We start from the raw sequence: 22,837 nt of genomic DNA, 5'->3' as shown, positions 1-22,837 counted from the left end.
CCCCCCCTGCCTGGAAATTGTAAAGGAAACCTGAGACTGAACAGGATTGGTGGAGCTGTGCCCTCCCACCCCTCCCCCCGTGGTAATTAGCACTTAGGATTTCTCTCCTGGTATTTATGTGTTTAGACAAGACAGTTCATTGTTTCCAAATGTTAGTCCGTTCTAACTATAAATCAAGACCCAAATCTTGACTCCCAACTCACAAGCTGATTCTACACAAATAAATCGTAAGAGGGCGGGGATGTCACAAATGCAGGAAAGCACTGGGACGCTGTAAGCTCGGCGTGTGGAGTGGCTGTGTGAGAACATGAACACAGTGGCGTGGGGCTGGAGGGCGGGGGGGGGGGGGCCTCCCCCGGCACATCATCTGTGAGAGGAAGGCATTTGAAAATTCGCCGGTCTAAGAAGAATTGGTATTTTTAGTGCTATAAAGTCTACAAAGCCTTTTTTGGGACATTATTTAGTTCGTTTCCTCACAACATCCTGTTTGTATAGGTAGGCAAGCTCTGTTACTAAACTCCATCAATTCTCAGACAGGCGTTGTTGTCATTTTTATCTCAGAAGTCAGGCAGCATCTTAGAATCAAAAACGTCTCCATGTCATTGGCGGCTTCATTTTCTTAGAGATCCATAAAAGAGCGGTGCATGTTATAAATAACAGTGTCTTAGATCTAATGAAACACGCGTCATTCCGATCCTTGTTTCACAGGGGAGGCTACAAGCCCCGAGATGTTACACGCTTGGCCCAAGAGCCACATAAACGGAAGAATCAGAACCTGAACCCGAGAGGGCCAAGATCTCCAAAGGGCATATAACTACCCCAGAGACAGATGATCAATGAGTTGTCCTCCATGGAACATGGAGGGTCCCAAGTAACTGAAGAAGTTTTGTTTTCCTGAACAGAGGATGCACATTTGGAGCCAGAGCAGAATTGCTTGAGGCAGTAGAAGGGAGACAGAGAGTTGTCACATTGTCCTTCACCTTCCACTTGAGATGTTCAGGCTGCTCAGGATAGTTCGGGCAGCATTGGTTTGAAGTTTGCCCAGGACACTCTAGGTACTAGTCTCCTCTGGAAGGTTAGGTCTCCGTGGCTACCTTGAGGAAGTTAGGAAATGGCACTCTGACTCCAGATGGACTCGGTCCCACACCAGGATACGAGGCTTGGAGAGAGGAGCGCGGGCGAGTTTCCACCCCGTTGACCCTCCACTGATCTCCTCGGACAGCGCCCATCCTGAGCAGCTGTATACAGCATACCTGCGCCCAGGGTGCCCACGTGTCTCCATCTGGTCTCCAGTCGAGGGGTAGGGCAAGAATGCTTGACAGAGAGAAGGAAAATACGGACAAGTTCAGGAATGATGGTTGTCGTCTAGATCAGCGGTCGCCAACCTTTCGGACCTCACGGACCACCAGTTGGCGACCGCTGGTCTAGATCAGATCCCTGGTTTGAGCTGGGTTTTGTGTGTTGATGAAGCCTTAGCCTGTGAAAATGTTGACCAAGCTTGGCTCTCACTAAAGAAACAGAATGCTTGGGGGAACTTACATAGTCTTAAGAAATCCAAACATGGTCTTATTTTTAATGGGCTTTCTGTGCCCGTTTCGGAAGACATTATATTAGCCAAACCAACCAACTATTAGTATTGGCTTGCTGGTCTGAAGAACCACTTGGTAGAGCAGAAAGCACTTGTGTTCGGAGCTTACTGAGAGCTGGGTTCAGAGTTGTGTCTCTGCTACTTTCCAGCTACCCACTGTGGGAAAGTGTTAAATGTCTGTGAAACCTCAGTCTCCCCATCTGTAAGATGGGTGGGGTGGATTAAAGAAAACCACATGTTTTTGCTACTCCTCCCATTGAGAGGTAGAATTTAATGCCCTTCCCCTTAAATCTGGATTGGCCTTGATGACTTGATTGGCCAATAGACTGTGGCCGATGTGACGTTCTGGGACCTTGGAGGCTCAGTCACATAGGAAGCCTTGTCGTTTCCACCTGGACATCTTGAAACTCAGCCGCCATGTTGTGAGGCACCCCAAGCAGGTCCTTGGAGAGGTCACTGTGGAGGGAAACTGAGGCCTGAGGCAGCAGCCATGCATGTAAGCCATCTTGGAAGTGAGTCTTCCCACCCCAGCTGAGCTGCCTCGGTCGAAGCCATGTGGAGCAGGGACAGGCTGTCCCTGTGCCCACCTGGCAGACTTGTGAGCAAAGTAGGATTATTGTTATTTCAGGTCAGTAGGTTCCGGGGTGGTTCCTCACGCACAGTGGATAAGTGGGACACTGGGGATGTAAGTCCTGCGTCGCTCAGGGATGGTGTTGGGAATTAAAGGAGGTCCCGTGTGTAAAGCACTGGGTGTGCTGTCCAGCGCACAGTAGGCATTCAGTCAAGCCGAGTTCTTTCCTTCCCCTTACATCTAAGTGTGTGATCCACTTAGTTAGCCCCTGTTATCTCCGCTGGGACCAGCCTGCTCACCCCCAGGAGTTGGGGGCAGGGCATCCCCTCAACTCTGAGTGGATTAGACCCCACTTTGCTCTCTGTGCGTGGGTAAGGCCAGCATCATCATCAGCCGTTGCGAAGTACACTTGCTATTGGGTGAAGCTCATCATTAGTCCGTTCGCTCTGATGTCCTCTAGGGAGTTTCCTTGGAGTTAAAATTGATGACATTCTATGGTCACCAAAGACTGTGAGTAGGACGACACATTGAAGGCTGCATCTTCTGTCTGCCCTACGGTCTGTCTCTGCCTGGGGCCCTGACCACAGGCAAACAGGCGCTGGCCTCCTGGTCACCCAGAGACTTCCTCACAGACTTGCAGGAGCTCCCACCCCACCCTGGCCCAGAGCAGGGACCCTGTGCTCAACCGTCAGCACCCCTGACCCGGGTGCATGGTGCACCCAAGGCTTTCTGGGGCTCCTGGAGCCTGTTACATCTGCAGGGCCTCCAAGCAGGGCTTCACCCAGCGGGTGGAGATAGAAGACACCAGGGGGGAGTTAGGAACAGTTGCGTGGGTTCACTCCTACTCGTGGGCCTGTTCTATTAGGGCCCGGTGTTCTGGGTCCTTCTCACACTCCTACCAATGAGGCAGGGCTGGCAGGGGTGTGACCGGCTTAGACACTCCCTGCTCAGCAACAAGATCACACAGTAAGGGTCCATCGTCATTGGGAAGGCGGTCACGTGATAAGGGTAATGCCACATGATGTATAATGGAGTCATTGGAAGGGAAGCCAGGAACTTGCCTCTGTGGATGCTGGGCGTCACCTGAAGCATTTCATATGGTGGCAGCAGTCACTTGGCCTCTCTGGGCCTCAGCTTTTCCGCCTGTAGCATGGGCTACCCGGAGCACCCACCGCCTAGGGCAGGGGTGGGCAAACTTTTTGACTTGAGGGCCACAATGGGTTCTTAAACTGGACCGGAGGGCCGGAACAAAAGCATGGATGGAGTGTTTGTGTGAACTAATATAAATTCAAAGTAAACATCATTACATAAAAGGGTACGGTCTTTTTTTTTTTTTTTTTAGTTTTATTCATTTCAAACGGGCCGGATCTGGCCCGCGGGCCGTAGTTTGCCCACGGCTGGCCTAGGGTGTTATGTTCAAGTCCCTGGCCAGCCTCGGTGCAGGGGGACCTGTCGTGGTATGGATTCCGGATAATGATGTTAATGATAGTCTTCCAACAACTTCTCACGTGGGTCTTGTTTCCTCCCAGTGAGCTGGAGGCTCCAAAGACTCGGTATTACTCATCCCGACTGGGGCAGGGTCCAGTTCCATGGGAGGGGCCCAGTGAGTCCTTGCTGAATGTTGAGAAATGGGGGCCATTCGGAAAAGGTGCTGAGATCAAGTCAGGCCGGAAACAAACGGGCAGCCGCCTCCCTTCTGTGCCCACAAACCTGGGCAGTTATGTGCGTCCGAGCAGATGGCTGAGCCTACGCTTTGCCTCCCAGGGGCCCACGTCCTCTGATGGAGGCTCCACGTTTGTCGCTCGGCCTTGACAAGGAAGTGAACAGTTCATTCCTGTTGGCCTCGCTGTCCCCGGGTTCTGGGGAGATAATGGGGGGCCCAGTCATTTCTCCAGCGCCTCTCCTCAGCTCCAAGGACACAGCTGCCAGTGCAGAGGCAGGTGGACCCAGAGTCTGTCCTAGGAGTACCTGCGGGGTGTTACTCATCAGCAAGGCGGGGACTCCTGCAGGCCTGGGGCTCTCAGGGTGACAACTTAGGGGAGGGCGGTGAAGCAAGAGGAGGTCAGGGAGGTTAGCTGATCCATCCTGTGCTTTCTTTCACCTCCAAGTTTCAGACCCTACTATGTGCCAGCTACCTATCAGTTATCTGTTGCTGCAGAGCAAATGGCTGGAAGCTTAGTGACCTAAGACCCCACCCATTTATCATCTCACAATTGACTCCTGGGGGTCAGGAGCCCAGCGCCGCTGAGCTGGGTGCTCTGCCCGGGGTCTCACCAGGCCACAGTCAAGGTGGTGGAAGAACCTGCCTCCGAGCCCCCTCAGGCTGCTGCCAGCTCCTTCCTGTGGGGTGTGAGGAAGGCCTGGCACTTCGCTGGCTGTTGGCTGGAGGCCACCCTCACTCGGGTCCTCGAGCTGCCTGCAGCTCCTGGCCACATGGGCCTCCTCAGCATGGTTTGCTGACTCTGCGAAGACAGGAAGGAGAGCCTCTTTAGGGGGTACAAGCAAGACTGTCATAGATCGACAGGTAGATGTGAGTGAGTGAGTGTGTGTGTGTGTGTGTGTGTGTGTGTGTAGATAGGTAAGCAGAGATAGATAGATAGAGCAAGAGAGAGAGAGATGATACATACAACATATATATTTAGAAAGATAGAAAAGATTAGATAGGTGTGTGTGTGGGTGGACAGATAGATCAATCCATCATAACCTAATCACAGGAGTGACGTCCCATCGCCTTTACCATGTTCTATCTGTAAGAAGCAAGTCATAGATCCTGTGACTTGCTTCTTACCAGGGGGTGAGATCCAGAGGACATCTTGGTGGTGTTGTTTTTGTGTGTGTCTGTGTGTGTGTGTGTGTGTATGTGCGTGTATGTGCGTGTGTGTGTGTTTTACAGACCACCCTCTAACAACCACTCCCCATCAAGTTCTTAAAAACCGAAGGCCCATGAAGGAGCCTCTGGGGAGATGGGATTTTTTTTTTCTGGTTCTGGAGCCATGTCAATATTTCTCAACCTTTTCCATGTCATAAAGTGTGATTTATTCAGGATACGGGAGTGCAGAGAGGAGGCCGGAGCTCCACTCACATGGCCTCCAGGTGGTCCAGCTTCTGCCCAGATACCCAGAAGGCTGAAGGGATCCGCACACTGCAACCTCTTCGTGGCCCACACCGAGGACACCTTAGTTTTGAATGCATGTCCCTAATAGCCAGTGACGTTGAGCATCTTTTCATCTATCTATTGGCCATTCATATGCCTTCTTGGGGGAAGTGTCTGTCCAGGGCCTCTGCCCATTTTTTAATTGGATTGTGTGTTGGTTTGGTGCTGTGTTGTGTGAGTTCTTTGTATGTTTTGGATATTAACCCCATGTGGGAGCTGTTGTTTGCAAATATCTTCTCCCATTCGGTTGGTTGCCTTTTTGTTTTGTTAGCAGATAGAAGATTTGATTTTGGGTGGTGGGCACACCATGCAATATACAGATGACTTATCATAGAATTGTACATTTGAAACCTATATAATCTTATTAACCATTGTCACCTGAATAAATTTAACTTTAAAAGGAAAAAATAAAATACATATGGCCATCCCCCTCACCCCCAAAAAAGAGGCCATCTTAGAAGCCTGCCTGCCACCAGTGCCTTGAGAGTTAACATTATTCCCGCTTTCTAGATGGGAACTGAGGTTTGGAGAGGGAACCTACCCAAGCTCCAGCACTTACCCAATGGTCAAGCCAGAGTTTCCAGCCATGCTGGCCTCATCTGTGGAGGTTTCTGAGACACCATGGAGCACTTCTCTCAGTGCCCGAATGAGCAGTGCCCACACCTGTGCACTGACTTTTACTGACTTACCTGCGCCGGAATAGCACTTTCTCTTTGGTGGCATTCATCATGCTGACAATGCACTTGTTTAGGGTACACCTTGCCTCTAAACCCCTATTATGTGCTCCAAGAAGTCAAGGACTGCATCCATCTTGTTCATGGCCACATCCCTGCACTCAGAGAGATGGGCACTCCGTAAACAGTCGTTCAGTCATTCAACAAACACTCATTGAGCTGGGCTGCCCACTTTGGATACAGAGATTATTAAGACACACCTCCGCCTCACTCTACAGCAGAGCAGAGATAGAAAATAAATAAACTACACAATAGTGCGGTGTGGCACAAAGGTGCTATGGCCTCCTTCTCAAGTTTGCCTATCCTACGTCCCCAGGGCCCACAATCGCAGGGACTGGCACAATGTAGATGGTGGCTAGTCCCGTTACTTGGCACTTCTTGCTCTCTTCCCTCTGCATAGGGCAGACAATAAAAATCGTACAGGATTAATTGGTCGGGAAAATCCGGAGAAAGTTATAAAAAAAAAACATAATAACATCCCAGGCTGGGCTCCGACGTCTCTGACGCAATCCTGCATTCCTGGCGCCTCCCTTTCTGAGCGGAACTTTGCATTTCCAAACCGAATTCTTTTAAAAAGGCTGTAATTATTAAAATTGTGTATATAGGAGAATTTAGCCTTTCATTGGAGGTGTCCTAATGACACTTCAACAACTGCGAGGGAAGATAATAGGGTTTAGAGCAATTACACAGCCCATCAAACACCGAACATGAGTGATTCAGCTTCAGGCTCGGAGCTGGAACAAGTCTCCGCTCCTCCACAGCTGTTTCATTTAAAATGCTTTGGCAGAAAATGGAACGTGGGCTGTGCTGGTCATTCCTGCATCGGAAGCTTAACTCCTTCCAGACCCAGTACCATCCATCTCTCACCCACCCGGGCCCCCCACCCTCCTTACCGCTTGGGGAAGTTTTTGAGCAACATGTTTAAGAGTCAAGACTTGGCCGCCGAAAACGCTCGGGTTCCGTTGCTCCTGAGCCCGTTGGGAGACTCTGTGTCTTTCTCCCTGTTTTGATTCGGTCAGCAGGCATCATTCAGTCACGAGAGGGCCAGTCCTGTGTGTGCTGCCAGAGTGTTCGGGTCCGACAGCCGAAAGCAGATGACGGGGTGATTTAGGGAAACTCTGTCTTAGTTCAAGCTGCCGAAAGAAAATTCCACAGACTGGCGGCTTAAACAGCAAACATGCATTTCTCACAGCTCTGTGGGCTGGGAAGTCACATGGTCCAGCTGCCAGCAGGTTCAGCGACTGGTGAAGGTCCCTTCCTGATTTGAGGTGTCCTCGGAGGATGAAAAAGAGACCATCTCTCTAGTGTCTCTTCTTCTAAGGGCACTAATCCCCCTAGTGAGGGCTCCACCCTCATGACCTAATCACCTTCCAAAGGCCCCACCTCCTACCAGCATCACATGGGGGTTAGGGCTTCCATTTATGGATTTGGGGAGACAAGCAATCAGTCTGCAGCAAATTCAGTGATAGAGCAGTTTCTGATGGTTCAGGTTGAATGTAGAGAAACCCACAGGGGATGCCATGGCAGGGAGATGTGCCCGCAGGGTGTTTCTCATCAGCTCGGTGCTCTGCCAGCGGCAGACGTGTGGATAGGTAACTCAGATAGGTAGCTGGCACCCTGGGGATGCCGTGGCAGGGAGCTGACTGATCCCCCCTGAGGTTTGAAGGGACAAGGGCACGAAGCAGTGAACAGCATGTACCAGAGAGTGTACTGTATGGAGTGGGAGGCAGCCCAGAGGAGCTGCAGCTTTGAGTTCAAGACATTTAGCCAACGCCCAACAACAGTGAGGCTGCCCCCCCTCCCTTCTCCTCCCACCCTCCAAGCTCCTCCTGGTGTCGTCCATTGGCCAAACTCAACTGGAGGCCAGAGGTCAGGGAGGGCCACTGTTGCAGTCCATATAGGGCAGCACAAAGGAGTTCCAAGAAAAGTAGGCTTGTCCTCCGCCCTCAGGGAGTGGACCTCCAGCTGCAGACAGGAACCTTGCATGCACCTCGTCCTGTGGTTGCAATGGAAGGGACACGTTCGATCAGCTCGAATCACTGGGAGTGCACTGTGGGGGGCCTGATGGGAACCCAGGAACACCAAAGCTTGGATCTCAGGAAAGGGCTGGAACTGACCCTCTGTGATGGTTAAATGTCTGTGTGTGCCTGGCTACGCTCCGGTGCCCAGTTGTTTCATCAAATGCTAATCGAGATGTGGCTGTGGAGGTATTTAGGGAAGGTATTAACATGTATGCACAGTTGGCTGTAGGTAAAGGAGATTGCCCTCAGTAAGGCAGCTGGGCCTTCTCCAATCAGTTGAAGGCCTTGGGAACAAAACCCGAGGTTTCCTGGAGGAAGACATTGTCCTCCAAGACTGTAACTAGAAATCCCGCCTGAGTTCCCAGCCTGCCCGTCAAACTTCAAACTGGCCATCAGTCCCCATAATCATGTGAGCCAATTCCTTAAAAGAAATACATAGATAAATATCTCCTATTAGTTCTGTTTGTCTGGAGAACCCCCAACTGATACAACTTCCCATAACATGTAAGGTGATTCCAAACTCCTGTCCATGGCCTCCAAAGTCCATGTGGTCCAGCCTCCTCTCTGACCTCGTTACCTGGCCGTGGTTCTGCAGCTTCAGTGTGCTCAGGGACCACCTGGACGATGTAAGGACGGGCAGTTCTTGTGAGAACAGTTCCCTGGGCCTCATCCCCAGAGATTCAGGTCCAGGAGGAGGTCGAAGGGCCTGGGAATTTGCATCTTAAGAAGCTCATACAAGATGCTGATACTGCTGGGCTGAGAAACGCAGTTAGAGTAGCGCTGTCTAATCCATTCAGCCCACTACCCCTAATTCTGACCTCTCTGCAGAGTGTTTGAGGGACCCTTAGCGAAGGCATTGTCGATGCCAAGTGCCACACCATCTGGGTATCCCGGGAGCCCATGTCTGTCTGCCAGCCTGGACGCAGCCCTGATGATGGGGCGTGTTATACTGGCCCCTCGGGTTTGTTCTCACAGCCACAGACCCAGGTCCTGGGCTGCACAGCCGCCTGAATTGGGCTGGAGCATCCAGAATGACAGGCACCGAGTATCAGGTTGGCCTTCCCACTCGCACCTGCGGTAAGTTGGCAAAGCCTGGCTAAGTGGGCTCTACGGTCTTTGAACTGGATGTTGGAGGATAGAATTTTAGAAGGAAGAGGAGGGCCCAGCAAGGAGGCGTTCTGAGCTTGAACAAACCACGCAGGTAGAAGGTGCAGGTGAGGTGCAGGGGTTGGTGGCAATAGTCTGGTTTGAATGAAGTAGAATGATCCATGGAATAGCATGGGGTTCAGCTGGGGTGGGCCCTGAGGGACAGTGAGGAGCCCCCGGAGGTCTGATGCAGGGGAGGGGTGTGCTCGAGATGGACAGAGGGAAGAGACTAGAGACAATTGAGCACAGGACAGGAAGGGCTTCCGTGGCGTCCGGACATTGAGGATGGAGACTTCTGGATGCAGCAGAACTGTGGTCTGTTCTGTGGTAGACAGTTGGGAGCAGGTGAAAACCAGGCTGCATGATTCTGAGTCTAGATGCCTGCAGACTGGAAGCCCCATTGACCAAATTAGTAGAGTCTGGAAGAAAAACTGGTAGGTGGGCTGGAAAGGATTCTTAGAAGTCTCTGTTATGGGCTTCGCTGTGTTCCTCCCCAAATTCATATACTGAAGTTCTACCCCCAGTACCTCAGATTGTTGTATAAGCTCCCCAGTCTGGTACGTTGCTATGACGTCCCTCGAAAACAAATACAGTCCCTCAGCGAATCTCATCTCACAGACGGGACTGTGGAGGGAGCAGCGTCACTCCCTTGGGGCAACGTCCCCTCCACTGTGCGGGGCTCGTGACGCCAGGAAAGTGGCTGTTTGTCACCACCCTGGGCTGCCTCTTCCACCATGAAATATTGACCATCGCTCTGTCTACAGTTTAGTTTGTTCAAACAATTTGCTGCCACAAAAGCAAACCTGCCTCTGTTTGTGTCTTTCCATAATGATTTTCTCCACGAGTTCTCCGATTCCCCGCGAATGTCCCCGCCCTCCTCGACTCCTGGTCCCGGTGCCCAGGAAAGCAAAGCTTTCCTCCCAGCCCAGGGACGTGGCGGGGAGCTTGACCTGTGACCCCTGGGGGTGGAGGTGCCGGAGCATTCGGGCAAAACATTCCATGAGGCAGTCAGAACAGGACTGTGGGCAGGAACGAGATGGGACTGGAGATGCCCATGTAGGAGCCGTCAGCGCGGAGGTGGGGCTGAAGCATTTTGTAAGGATGTGCAATCAGAGAGGCAAGAGCAGGAGGGAGGGAGACCAGAAAAGGTGCCTCCGCCAAGACTCTGGGTCTGGAGCAAGAGAATCCGCCTCCGTGTTGCTTGAGCAACGAAGGGGGGTTTGATGGGAAGACCTGGGATTTCACAGAATCCAAAGAGAAGATGGGCACTCAGGCCAGGAAGGGGGAGACCCCCAGATGAAGAGCTTCGGGGACACCGAGCAGCCCCTCCTGGTCTCACTCCGGCCGCTGTCCCTGAGCATTGTCCCGACGTCTTGGCGCGGAACAGAACGCTCTGATGGGACTGGCTCACACGGTAAGAAAAGGTATTTCCCCAGGACAGGAAGTCCTGGCGGAAGGTGGCCCTGGGGGTCACTTAGAGGCTGCGCCGTGTATCCGGGCACCTGGCTTTCCCACGTTTCCACTCTGCGACCTTGTAGTTGGCTTTGTCATTAGCTTGCTCCCTTCGTGGTCCCGAGGTGGCGGCCGCATGGATAGGGCTGCGTCTCATCCGAGGAGGGGCCATTCTTTCCAGAGTCTCTCTGGTATCAGCGGCCCAGGGCTTCCCTCCAGCCTCGCCCCAGGCCTCGCTGGCCTCACTGGGCCACACGCCCCTCGCTGGTCAGTCACGGGGAGGATGAGTAGGATCATGATGAGAGAGAATCATTGATCTGCCTCCTGCACGCCCCCTACTGGGGATCGGGCCTGCAACCCAGGTATGTGTCCTGATCAGGGATCAGACTGTGACCTCTTGGTTCACAGGTCAGTGCTCAACCCCTGAGCCACTCCAGCTGGGCTCATGTTTTGTTTGTTTGTTTAATTTTATGAAAGTACCATATTTTATGGAGGCTCTTGGGCCTCACTTTCTTCACTTGACATCCTCTTGCTAAAATGCATCCCTGCTGCTTTATGCAGTTGCTCATTCGCTCGCGCTGCTGTGTAATAGTCTTCTGTCTGACTGTAAGGTTTATGTCACCGTTCTACCCATGGCGCACCATTTCGGTCTACTGGGGCTGGCGGCGGGTCGTTATAAACAGGGCTGCCTTGCGTGTTCTTATCCATGCCTTCTGCAACATCTCGGGGTGGTAGCTAGAGGTGACACTTTTGGTTTTGGGGTACATGGTGAACTAGAAAGTCCAAGTCTCAGCATGGGAGGTGGGATCACACCCCGCTGGTCAGTTACCCATAACTTGCCTCTCTCGGTCAATTTTACACGACCGTGTTCCGCAGTGATTGGGCCCAGGCTCCGATCCCGATCACATTCCTCGGCCGTAAGCAGTCAGCTTTCTGGTCCCTACACCTGTTCAGAGTTTGCCTTGTGTCCACCCAGCTTCAAGGAAAAGAGAGATGGGCAAGCTGCCCCCAGCCCCCAGCATGAACTCCTACCAGGGGCATCGTGGGGGGTCCAGGCTTCAGCTCAGCATCTGGGAGGAGACTGTCAGGCTATGGAAGTGCTGCCCAAACGTGCCCCATTCTGCCACCTCAGGTGCCAGTGCTTTGCATTTCCTCCTGTTATTCCTCAAATGCGTGGAAGGGGAGTCCTTGTGAAAGGCTGTGTAGGGTAGTGGTCAGATCCAGGGTCTCTGGCGTGCTCTGCCTCGGTTCAAATCCTAGCCCCATCTCTTCACTGGCTGGGACTTTAGATACGTTCCCTCACCTTCCCTGCCTCAGTTTCCACTTGCGGGAGATGAGGAGGCTCACTATGAAGATTAAATGAAGATAATATGCTCGGCCAGTGTGGCTTAGTGGTTGAGTATCAACTTATGAACCAGGAAGTCACAGTTTGATTCCTGGTCAGGGCACATGCCTGGGTTGCGGGCTCCATCCCCAGTAGGAGACATTCAATAGATGATTCTCTCTCATCAATGTTTCCATCTCTCTCTCCCTCTCTGAAACCAATTTAAAAAATGTATTTTAAATAAATAAATGAGCGTAATACGTGTTTAGAACAGTGTCTGGCAATTCTAGGCATAATTTTAAAGTAAAATAATAGTGGAAACACACCCAGCAAACGTCTTGAGCAAAGCAAGTTTCTAATAAACATGAGCTATTGACATGATGGTTATCATTACCAGGAAACTCCTAGTCATCCTTCAAGACCCAACTAAGAAATCGTCAGCGATCCTTCCCGCCTCTCTATTCTGACAGCATTTGGTGCCCGGCTCCTAATCCCATCTCTCTGGTTGGGTTTTTATTTCCCTGTTGGTAGTGTTATTGCTCTCTCCTTCCCTAACTAGACTGTGATGTCTCCCAGGACATGGGACTATTTTTCTCTTACTCCACCCTGTGTCCTTGCCAGCCAGCACACAGTAGGTGCTCAGTTTGTGAAATGAAGGCTCTTAGAGGCGTGTCAGGGCTGCTGCTCTCTCATGCGGCTGCAGAGCAGGCAAGAAGGCATTCGCTGGGCTGCAGTGATGTTGAGGGAGGAAGAGCCAAATGGCCTTCGTCCTGCATCCTCCCCTGAGCCTGTACCTGCTCAGTGCCTCCAGGAGCTCCAGCCAGATGCCAAGCTGGGCCTCCAATCCCGCCCCCCAGCCCTTTATTTTTTCTGACCCTCCCCACCACCTGGCATCACAGGAAACTGACTCTCCTCCCGTTGTGTGGTTCACGTTGGCTGCTTCGGCCTAGGAACCCCTTTTGGTTCTTAATTGAGTCCGGGAGAGGACTTGAGCGGTGATTGCAGACCTCTGTGGAGGTCAGTGCGTTCTTTATTTAAATGACAGCCCCGGAAATGATTGGGGGGCTGGGAACCGGAAAGCCTGGGTGGGGTGTAATCACACACACGATTGCTGGCACCTCATTTCTGCCTTTTCTCCCTAATCACAAGCTGCTCCTCCTTTTGGGAACAGTTGGGCCCCGCTGTACACCTCCAGGATCCGTGTCAGTGGGAATGCAGGCTCAAGGGAGGAAACGCGGTCAGCAAGCACATTCAATTTCTCTTCAACACAAACTCAAGGACGAAGGCTTTCCTGATGCCAAGAAGAGATGGTGCTGTAAACTGCCTGGGGAAATGACTCTCGATTTTCTGAGCAATGAAGTAGGGGTTGCCATTCGACCACAGGCTGCCCGCAAGCCGGAAATTCCAACCTCATCCAGGTGGAAAGAGCCACTCCCACCTGGTAGGGAGGCTGCCTCTCGTCCACGGTCATGCCATTAGTCCTTGATGGAGACACATCGTTCACATCCCTGCAGGGAGTCGTTTATTTAAGGGCCCTTATTGTAGGTATCAGACAGAAGGGCCACGGATTCATATTTATTAAATGCTGCATCGCTTCTATGCACCAGACATGATCTGGGCACATGGGATATATAGAGAGCAATGTCAGATCCCAGAATCTGAAGGCCATAGTCTCCTTTGTACTATAGAAGATGATAGGTAGGTAGATGGATGGATGGATGGATGGATGGATGGATGGATGGGTGGATAGATAGATAGATAGATAGATAGATAGATAGATAGATAGATAGATAGATAGATGATAGATAGATAACATAGGTAGGTGGGTGGGTAGGTAGGTAGGTAGGTAGATAATTTAATTCAGTGATAAGAGCTTTGAAGGAAATAGAAAAGGGTCATGTGAAGAGAATCATGGGGGACAGGGGAGACCAGAAGGGCCCTCAGGAAGGGACATTTGAACTGAGATCTGAATGTTGAGAGTGAGCCAGTCATTCAGAGACCAAGGGAAGAGCATTCTAAATGCCAGGAACACATGTGAAAGCTTGTGGTGCAGTGAGTTCGGCACACATGTGGCCGTCAGACTTTCGTAGGTAATTCACTTGGGAATGGGGCCCACAATGGGTTGTGTGCCAAGGCCCAGGCTCAGCCTGGGAAAAGGATGTATTTGCCCAAAGCATTTAAGTGAAGGGTCCCGGGGGTGGGCGTTACTTTTTAAAACCACTATAGCGTTAAGGGGTCAGAGGCCATGCCCAGGCAGTGGGGTGCTGGGGCTGGGGCTCGGGCTGGATATGCCCATCCCTTCCCAACTCTGCATTCAGTGCCATCACCACAGAAATCAGCAAGTGCTACAGACCAGGGACTTTTTAAGCCAGTTTTTAACCACCACGGACGACAGGGCCTCCTAGGAATGAACACATGGGCGTTGGATAGGATCTGCCTGGTTACCTCTCTCACCTCCTGTACTCTCCTCCCACCCCAGCCCCTTGGCCAGTCCCCACACAGGCCGGAAGTGCTGCAGCCTCCAGGCGTTTGGACTTGTGCTCCTCTCTCCCCAGACACCTGCAGGCCTGACCCCCTGACCTCCCTCAGATCTGCTGAGATGCCGCCACCTCAGGGAGTCCCTCCCCAGACACTTGCCCCTCCTGGCTCCTTCGCCGCCCTGTCTTTCACCATAGTGAAAGACACTATCTTACTTACGGTAGCTTTTACTGACTTAACTTTTTTATTCTCTGCCTCGGCCCCAGCTGGAATGTAATGCCCAGAGGAAAGGGGGATCTTCGTTCACTATTTTATACCCGGCACTCCATGTTTTATTATTGTGTGTGTGTAAGTGACTCACAGATATTTGAATTTTTTATTGAGGATGTTTTCCTCTAATTATTTTTTAAGTGCCATGAATAAGCCTATAAGGTATCTAATTAAACACGTCTCATAAAAGATTTTATTGGAAATTATTTCCCAAATATTTTCTGATTTTGTGCGCAACTAAATGTCCTATTTTTTTAAATCTTTATTGTTGAGAATATTACCGATGTCCCCCTCCACCCGGTTCCCGCCCTGCCCCAGGCCTTCACCACCTTAGTGTCTGTATCCATGGGTTATGCATATATGGGCGTAAGTTCTTTGGTAATCTCCCCCCACCCCCGCTTTAAACCGTGCCTGGCCCATAGCTGGTGTCTGTTCATCTGGTGTTGAATACATGGCTGAGTCGCCTGGTCTGTGTTTTTTCTTTCCTGTCTACCGGTTCCCTCTGTCTGGTGTTGTGTCTTCTTTCCAGAACAACGGTAGACACGTGGGGTCAGGCAGATCTCAATGAGGAAACCGAAGCAGCACAATGGGAGGAGTGAGGGTCTTCCCTACGGCCCCACGTCACGGCCGCAACTGTAGGCCCTGGGCAGGGCCAGCTGCCCTGCTGTGTGAGGTGGCAGCTCGAGAACCCTGCATGGTCCTCCATCGTTACATGAAGTACTCCCCGCAGGACGGGATGGCTGAGAGTCATCACTGTGCTGAACGGAACTGACGTGTGTTTACATGACTCTTCCCTTGCTCCTTTCCCTGGGAAGTCTGTGGGCTTTGATGCCGTACCATCATCTTAGGGGATGTTACACGGGAGGATCAGAGGAGCCGTACAATCCGCAAAGGGATTTTTTTCCCCTTGGCTCTTCCTTATTTTTAAAAATGTTTTACTTTTACCAAAGTAATACATGCACATAATTAAAAAATCAAAGAGCATTAAAAGACTTACAATGAAAAGCGCCGAGCGTGCCCAGGCTCCCGCCCCTGGTTCCAGCTCCAGCAGCCAGCTCCCTCCCACACGGCCGCTCTTCCTCCCGCCCCGCGTCTCCATCTTCAAACAATTGTGTGTTGCTATTTCCAGGCTTATCCATTTACACACTACCCCTTGGCATCCTGTGACGGGGTGGAAATAGCGCTCCTGGGCCCTTCACATGCCCCGCCCTCCCCGATCTCCCCATACAGTCGGGGCCCCTGTCTTAGAGTCAGTCACGGTCAGTGTGGACAGTCACCACAGCCACGTAGAGTCAGGGAGCGCCCGGAGTCCCCCAGGATGGCTGTCCTGTTCGAACCCATGTCTGCTGTGTGCCTATGTGTGCGCCAGACTCAGGGCAGTGGGTGTGGTGAGAGGGGGATCCAAGATGGAAACAAGTAAGAAAAAGAATCATAAAGGACCCATTGGGCGGGGGGGGGGGGGGGGGGGGACATTAAGGCTGAGCCCTGGAGGTGACGAGGGTAGAGTCGGCCGAGGGCATCGGTGGAGAGAGGGTGGCTTTGCAGGCAGGAGAGGGCGTGGGAGGCCCCGCATCTCAGAGCTTCGAATCTCACGGTGCAGCAGCCAGAAGTGAAATCAGGCTGCTGGACGGGCAGGCCTGTCAGCCAGGCCCTGATGCTGAGCTGGGGGTTTGGGGGACAGGCCTGGGGTGGAAGAGCGTTAGGACTCCGGAGCCAGCACAGGCCAAGACCCAGAGGGGGGCCGATTCCTGCACCCCTGTCTTCCTGTCACTGGGTGTCAGTGTCTTCATTTATAACCTTCAGATTTTTTTAAAGGAAATAACCCCTGCCATCCCACTGCCCTGACACCTCTTTTTTTTTCAATATATTTTATTGATTTCAGAGAGGAAGGGAGTGGGAGAGATAGAAACATCAATGATGAGGAGAATCATTGATCGGCTGCCTCCTGCACGCTCCACACTCGGGATCGAGCCTACAACCCCGGCATGTTTCCTGACCAGAGATCAGACCTGACCTCCTCGTTCTTAGGTCTGTGCTCAACCACTGAGCCACACCGGCTGGGCACTTTTTATTCTCCGCATCCCCTTGTAGTCCTCACCTCTTCGCAGACAGTTTCACGTGGTTGTCATTGTTACTGGCCTCGAGTTAGTTGAACCCACAGATGGGCCTCCAGGTGCTGGGGGCGGGGGGCTCTCCACAGGAGTCTCACCTGGGTGTGTCTTCGCCACGGCAGCCACTCAGCCAACCGCAGTCACTTTAAAAAACATGATTTGCCCTTCACTTTCAACCTCACAGGTACGGAGACCAGACAGAGGTCCTCCAGGGGGATCCCGTTTCCTTTCCCGAAGTGTGTGCTTTGAGCTCTCGTTACAACCTCCGACATCTAGTCTGGATGGAGCCCGTTCCTACCTGCGGCATCCCTGGCCCAGCCTTGGAGCCTGCCTGCGGCCTCTGTAGGAGCCCAGCCTCAGGGAAACCCCTGCCCCACTGTCTTTCTCACCCTTTAGGCGGGTTGCTTTGCCTCTCTGAGCCTCAGTCTCTGCATCTGTAAAATGGGGATAACAAGTTGACCTGCTTCCTCTAAAGGTTGCCGTGCAGTAAAACGAGGTGCTGTGAGTTACGGGCTTGGCTGGAGCAGAGGCCTGACTACTATCTCTTCCTCCACCTTCCCGATTATGAACAGGGACTCCCTGAAACAGGCTTCACGTTCTCCCAGCTGTACTTGGCTTAACAGCCTCCTCCCTGGGCTGCAGCCTGGCTGAGCATGTGCTGGAAGGTGTGGGTCTTGCAGGCTTCCCTTTGGGGCACAGAGCCAGGATTTAAATGAGATTGTTCTCCATGAAGAAAAGGGGAGCCGCCATCGGATATATTTTTATTCCATCTAAATGGGAGTTCACTCAGACGCGAGTCTCTCTCCAACAGGGAGGAAACGAAGCTTCCTCTGCAGTCTCTTCTCGGCCTCCCCCCAGGTTGCCTGGGCAGCTGAGGAGATGTCAGCGGGGGATGTCAGGGGCTTGTCCAGCAGCCCATCAGAGCGAGGGGTTGGTTTGTCGGTTGCGTGGGTAAGTGGATGGATGGCTGTATGCTTGGTTAGATGGATGGATGGATGGATGGGTGGATGTATGGATGGATGGATGGATGGATGGTTGCACGGATCAGAGGGAGGAATGGGGTGAGCAACTCCTGCCTTTCATTTTGAATGCCCTTGATGGGCTGGCTGTTGGTTTCTCACATTGTCCTCAGTGCTACACCTGTATTCCTTGGGATGTTAATAGATGCTCTTCAAGAGGTAGGCGTTAGTCCAGGTCCTCTGAGGTGGGATGAAGCACATAAGGAATTTATTGAAGAAATGCCTGCGTGAGGAAAGTGGAGAGAGAGCTGGAACAGGCTGGTGATCCATGACACCAGTCGGATCCCAAGTGATGGGGAGAGGAGGAGGGTCGGGTGGAAGCATCCTAGCTGCCATGCAGCCTAAGGAAGGTTTGGCAAAGCTGTGCAGGAATCCCCAAGCTACAGCTGGCCATTGGAGGAGTCCCTGTCTCCCAGGGGTGGGCGTGGCTTTGCTCCATGCCTGGCTGGGAAGCAGAGCAGCAGCTGGGCCCTCCCTCAGCTCCATGCTGTGTTTGCAAGTCATCGAAATGCATTCTTTTGCATTCTTTTGCCGACATGGGGTTGGGGGGGGGAGGGGAGTTCCACAGACGTGCGTGCAAGTGTTGGCATCCTGCATTCTACAGCTCCTGGGTCTCGGGTGCACCCTGGCATAGCAAAGTTGCCAGGAAGCCTGCAGTCAAGAACAGCTGGATTCAGCATTTCCTGAACATATTTGACTATGGAGCCTTTTTTTTTATTGATTTCAGAGAGGAAGGGAGCAGGAGAAAGAGAGAGAAACATCCGTGATGAGAGAGAATCATTGATCGGTTGCCTCCTGCACACCCCCACTGGGGATGGAGCCCGCAACCCAGGCATGTATCCTGACCGGGAATCAAACCGTGACCTTCTCGTTCTTAGATAGATGTTCAACCACTGAGCCACGCCGTCCGGGCTAGAGCCTTATTTTAATAGAATGGTCCCAAATAATAAGGTTTAAGACCCAGTGGTCTAAGGGTAGCCCAGGAGTTCCCAGGCTAAGAGAGAGAAGAAAAGAGAAGAGATCATTGTGAGCTAGTGAGAAAGAGAAATAGCTACAAGTGCACAGAGGCAAAATGAATACAAAAACACAGGTCAGGGGAGAAATAGAATGTCGCTGGTTGTTTCCAACAGACCGCAAGATGCCAAATATATACATGCAACTCCAGGAGTTATTGGCCAAGGCTCAAGGCCGACACGGGAAACAAAACCATTTCACTGGACTTAATAGCAATCAAGCTTCCTGTGTGGACAGCGCACTGCAGCTTATAAAGCTCTTGCCCACTCGCCATCTCCTGTGAGAATCACCCCATCCCTGCGAGGGAGTCTGAGCTGGAGGCTTTTCTTCCTCCCTGTGTCCCCGACGATGACCTTGGCCGTGGTGATGATCACTATTGAAGTTACCGAGCGCCTCTGAGTGCCAGGCACTAACCTGAGCCACTCCACCTTCATTGCCTTTATTCTTCCTGTGCAGGAAGGTGACGGTGGCTCAGAGAGGTTAAGTGACTGACTCAGTGTCACACAGCCAGCAAGTAGCAGACCTTCATCCGAACCAGAGTCTGTCTGAACCCACGGGCTCTGTCAGGGAGTTAGCTGGGCACCCCCTCCAGCTGGGCACCGGCCCGGTACAGCAGCAGCCTGAGCCCCCTGCACGTGGGTTTTTATAACCCGCTCTCTATCACAGCGAGAAGGAGGCTCAGAGAATGTAACGTGGGTAGTGGTTTTTCTCCCTCTTTCTTTTGCTGCCTTTGTTTATTGAGGGACAAATCATTGCTGTTTTCGTTTGTGTTCCTTGCACAATAAAAGTAAAAGAGATGCTGGCAATCTGTTTAAAAGCCTATGCAATTCCAGAATCCGAGCTGTCGGATTCACGCCGCATGCTGATCTCAGTCACCAGGGTGCCAGCCGCCCGGCTGCCGAGGGCTTCTGAAGCCAGTGTTATCGTTGAGCGCCAGGTGGCTAGGAGCTCAGGGGTCCACCGTGGCCACCTCAATGGGTCAGCTGGGCCCATGCAGGACAGCCATGGGCTGCATTTACTGGGCTTTACAGGGTCACGGGTCTGTCACTGGCCAGCTTGGTTTCATGGTTGCAGCCGGTGTTGGGCTGTAACACGAGGGGTTCCGGGCCTGGGAAGGGCCTGCCTTGACTCCCGCCTCCACATTCCAATCTGAGCCTTGGGCTCACAATGAAGGGTGCAGGTCTGCACACCACAGCCTCCCCCACCAGTGTGTCAGCCCCATGAGGCCAGGACTTTATCTGCTCCATGCAGTGCGGGATCCCAGAATCAGAAGGCGCTCGGTAAATCTGTGCTGGACGAATAAGCGAATGCCCCGTGCACGTGACAGACAAGTTCACATTGGAGGATGGGCCAGGGGCCAGCCATCCACCTACGATGTATTCCTTTCTCTCCTCCTGCTTCTCCCTTTCCTCACTCACACCCCCCTGAGCCTCTCCTCCGCCTGCCTCGCCTCCTCTCTTGTCTTTTCTCTCTTTTCTGCTGCCTTCCTCAGACTGTCTTCTCCTTATGCCCAAGATGATGTCACCAAGCTCAGATCCTTGGGATGACCCAGGGAGAGAAGCTGCCAGAGCAAGGAGACCCAGGTCCAGCCCTGCCTCTGACTGGCTTTGGGCATCAGTTTTCTCATCTGTAAAATGGGGAGAGTGTGTCCACCACGCCTTCTGCAGAGATGCCGCGAGGACAGGTGGGCCGGTGGAGCTGTCAGGAATGTCAGGGAAAATGCCTCGTGCCCACCAGATGCCTCCTGTCGGGAAGCAGTAGCTCTCCCTGTAGGTGTGCGTGTTGGGGTTTGGTGTGGATTCAGTGGGGGGACCCCGAGCGGGATCCTGAACATCCAGTCATAAAGTCCGAAGCTGCAGGTGTCGCCTGTCAGTGAGATCGACAGTTCCATTAGGCAGCTGCCCGTCGCCCGTGATGATTAAAACGTCACCACTCATCCCACTCAGGGTACGTTGTCTCACCGCCAGGCACTTCCCCCAGGGCTGTTCTCATCTTCCTCGGGCCGCACGGAGGCAGAGTTGGTGGGAGACATCTGTGCGTGAGTCCCCGAAGCATCTTGGGATACAAAAGCTGGTGAGAGCTTGAAAGGCAGCGAGCGAGAGGCCAGGGAAGGGCCAGAGCACAGAGAAGGGCCAGCCAGCCACCAGGGCCCGACGTGGGGCTGCGGGGAGCAGAGGCCGCTGCAGAAGAAGCTGGGGCCTGGGGACCACCAGTCCCTGCCCCATCCTGCAGATCAGCGAGCTGAGGCGGCCGAGGCCCGGGCTTGACCACTCCAGAGTGCAGGGTTATCCATAAGTGCTGTCCGCCTCCCCTGGGCCAGGTCTCACTCAGTTCAAGGTGCTGGTGGGTGTTGTGCTTGTTGAGTTGCAAGAAGCGGTAACCGGAGCCTCAGGGCCATTGGCCGCCCCGAGGTAAGCGCCGAGGTCTCCTGCCTCTAATGCAATGGTTCTCAACCTTCCTAATGCCGAGACCCTTTAATACAGTTCCTCATGTTGTGGTGACCCCCAACCATAAAATTATCTTCGTTGCTACTTCATAACTGTCATTTTGCTACTGTTATGAATCGTCATGTAAATATCTCATATACAGGATGTATTTTCATTGTTACAAAGTGAACATAATTAAAGCATAGTGATTAATCACAAAAACAATATGTAATTATATATGTGTTTTCCGATGGTCTTAGGCGACCCCTGTGAAAGGGTGGTTCGACCCCCAAAGGGGTCACGCCCACAGGTTGGCGACCCACAGGTTGAGAACCGCTGCAGTGAGTGCAGGTGCTGCATCTGTTAACTCTCACCAGCATCACCCTCCACACTAATCACAATAACAATAAAGACAGCAGCTAACACTGAGTGCTTACCGTGTACCTGGCACCCTGCTAAGCTCACGACACAGTGACACAGAGGTTCTCACTGTCCCCTCACAGTGTGTCCCTGGAAGCCCCCCTTTCTGTAAAATCCTGCCCTGAAAACAGCAGGGCTCCTGGGAATGGGGAGGGGCGTGCGGTGCTCCAAACCCTCGGGCACTTTGTAACTGAGCCTGACACTGAGAAGCCATCGCGATTCCTACCAGAAGGCGCGCACACACAGTTGCATTTGTACCCAGCGTCCCCGGGGGTCACCGTGATGCATCCCTACAGGACACAGTGAAGGGCTTACGCTTTCTCTTCTCCCTTGTGAGCTGTGGATCCCGGAGGGCATTCGCTTCTAATGGAGACTATTTTCATCAAAATTAAAGATCGGATGAGGCTGCCACCTTCATCTTTCATCCGTTGTTGCCACACGGAGATGTGTCTCCAAGCTTTGCCATCTCACTCAGAGCCCCCAGACAGCGGAACCGCGTGGGCCGCCGCAGCTCTGGGTGTCGCTGAGTCGGCCACAGCTTCTCATGAAGGAAAGTGCTTGGGTAGATTTCCTACTTTTCTTGTTGTTGTTGTTGGTAAGATCTTCACATGTTGCTGAGGCTTTCCCTTGGGTTTTGAGAAAACTTGCCCCTATTGCTTCCAACCTTCAGTGTGCTGGGGGGGTGGGGGGGAGGTCACCGGTAAATCAAATCGTAAATCAATAAGACCCCACCCTTATTGACTGACCACATTAGTAGGAGTCATGACAAACAGACTATATCTTCTCAAGTCCTTACATCACCCCAAGGAGGCAGGTGCTAATAAAATCATCCCCACTTTACAGATGGGAAAAACAGGGTTTCAGGGTTATGTCACTTGCCCGGCGTTACACAGCTGGGAAGTAGAGCGAGAATCTGCCCCCGGCCCTGGCTGGTGCGGCTCGGTTGGTTGGAGCGTCGTCCCCGCACACTGGGAGGTTGTGGGTTGGATTGGATTCCGGTCAGGGCACATTCCCAAGTGGCTGGTTTGATCCTGGTCGGGGTGCATATGGGAGGCAACCGATCGATATTTCTCTCTCTCTCTCTTCCTCTCTCTCTCAAATCAATAAGC

This window comes from Myotis lucifugus, unplaced genomic scaffold (assembly GCF_000147115.1).
Source record: "Myotis lucifugus unplaced genomic scaffold, Myoluc2.0 scaffold_666, whole genome shotgun sequence".
Lineage (NCBI taxonomy): Eukaryota > Metazoa > Chordata > Mammalia > Chiroptera > Vespertilionidae > Myotis > Myotis lucifugus.
This window is presented reverse-complemented; position numbering follows the sequence as displayed.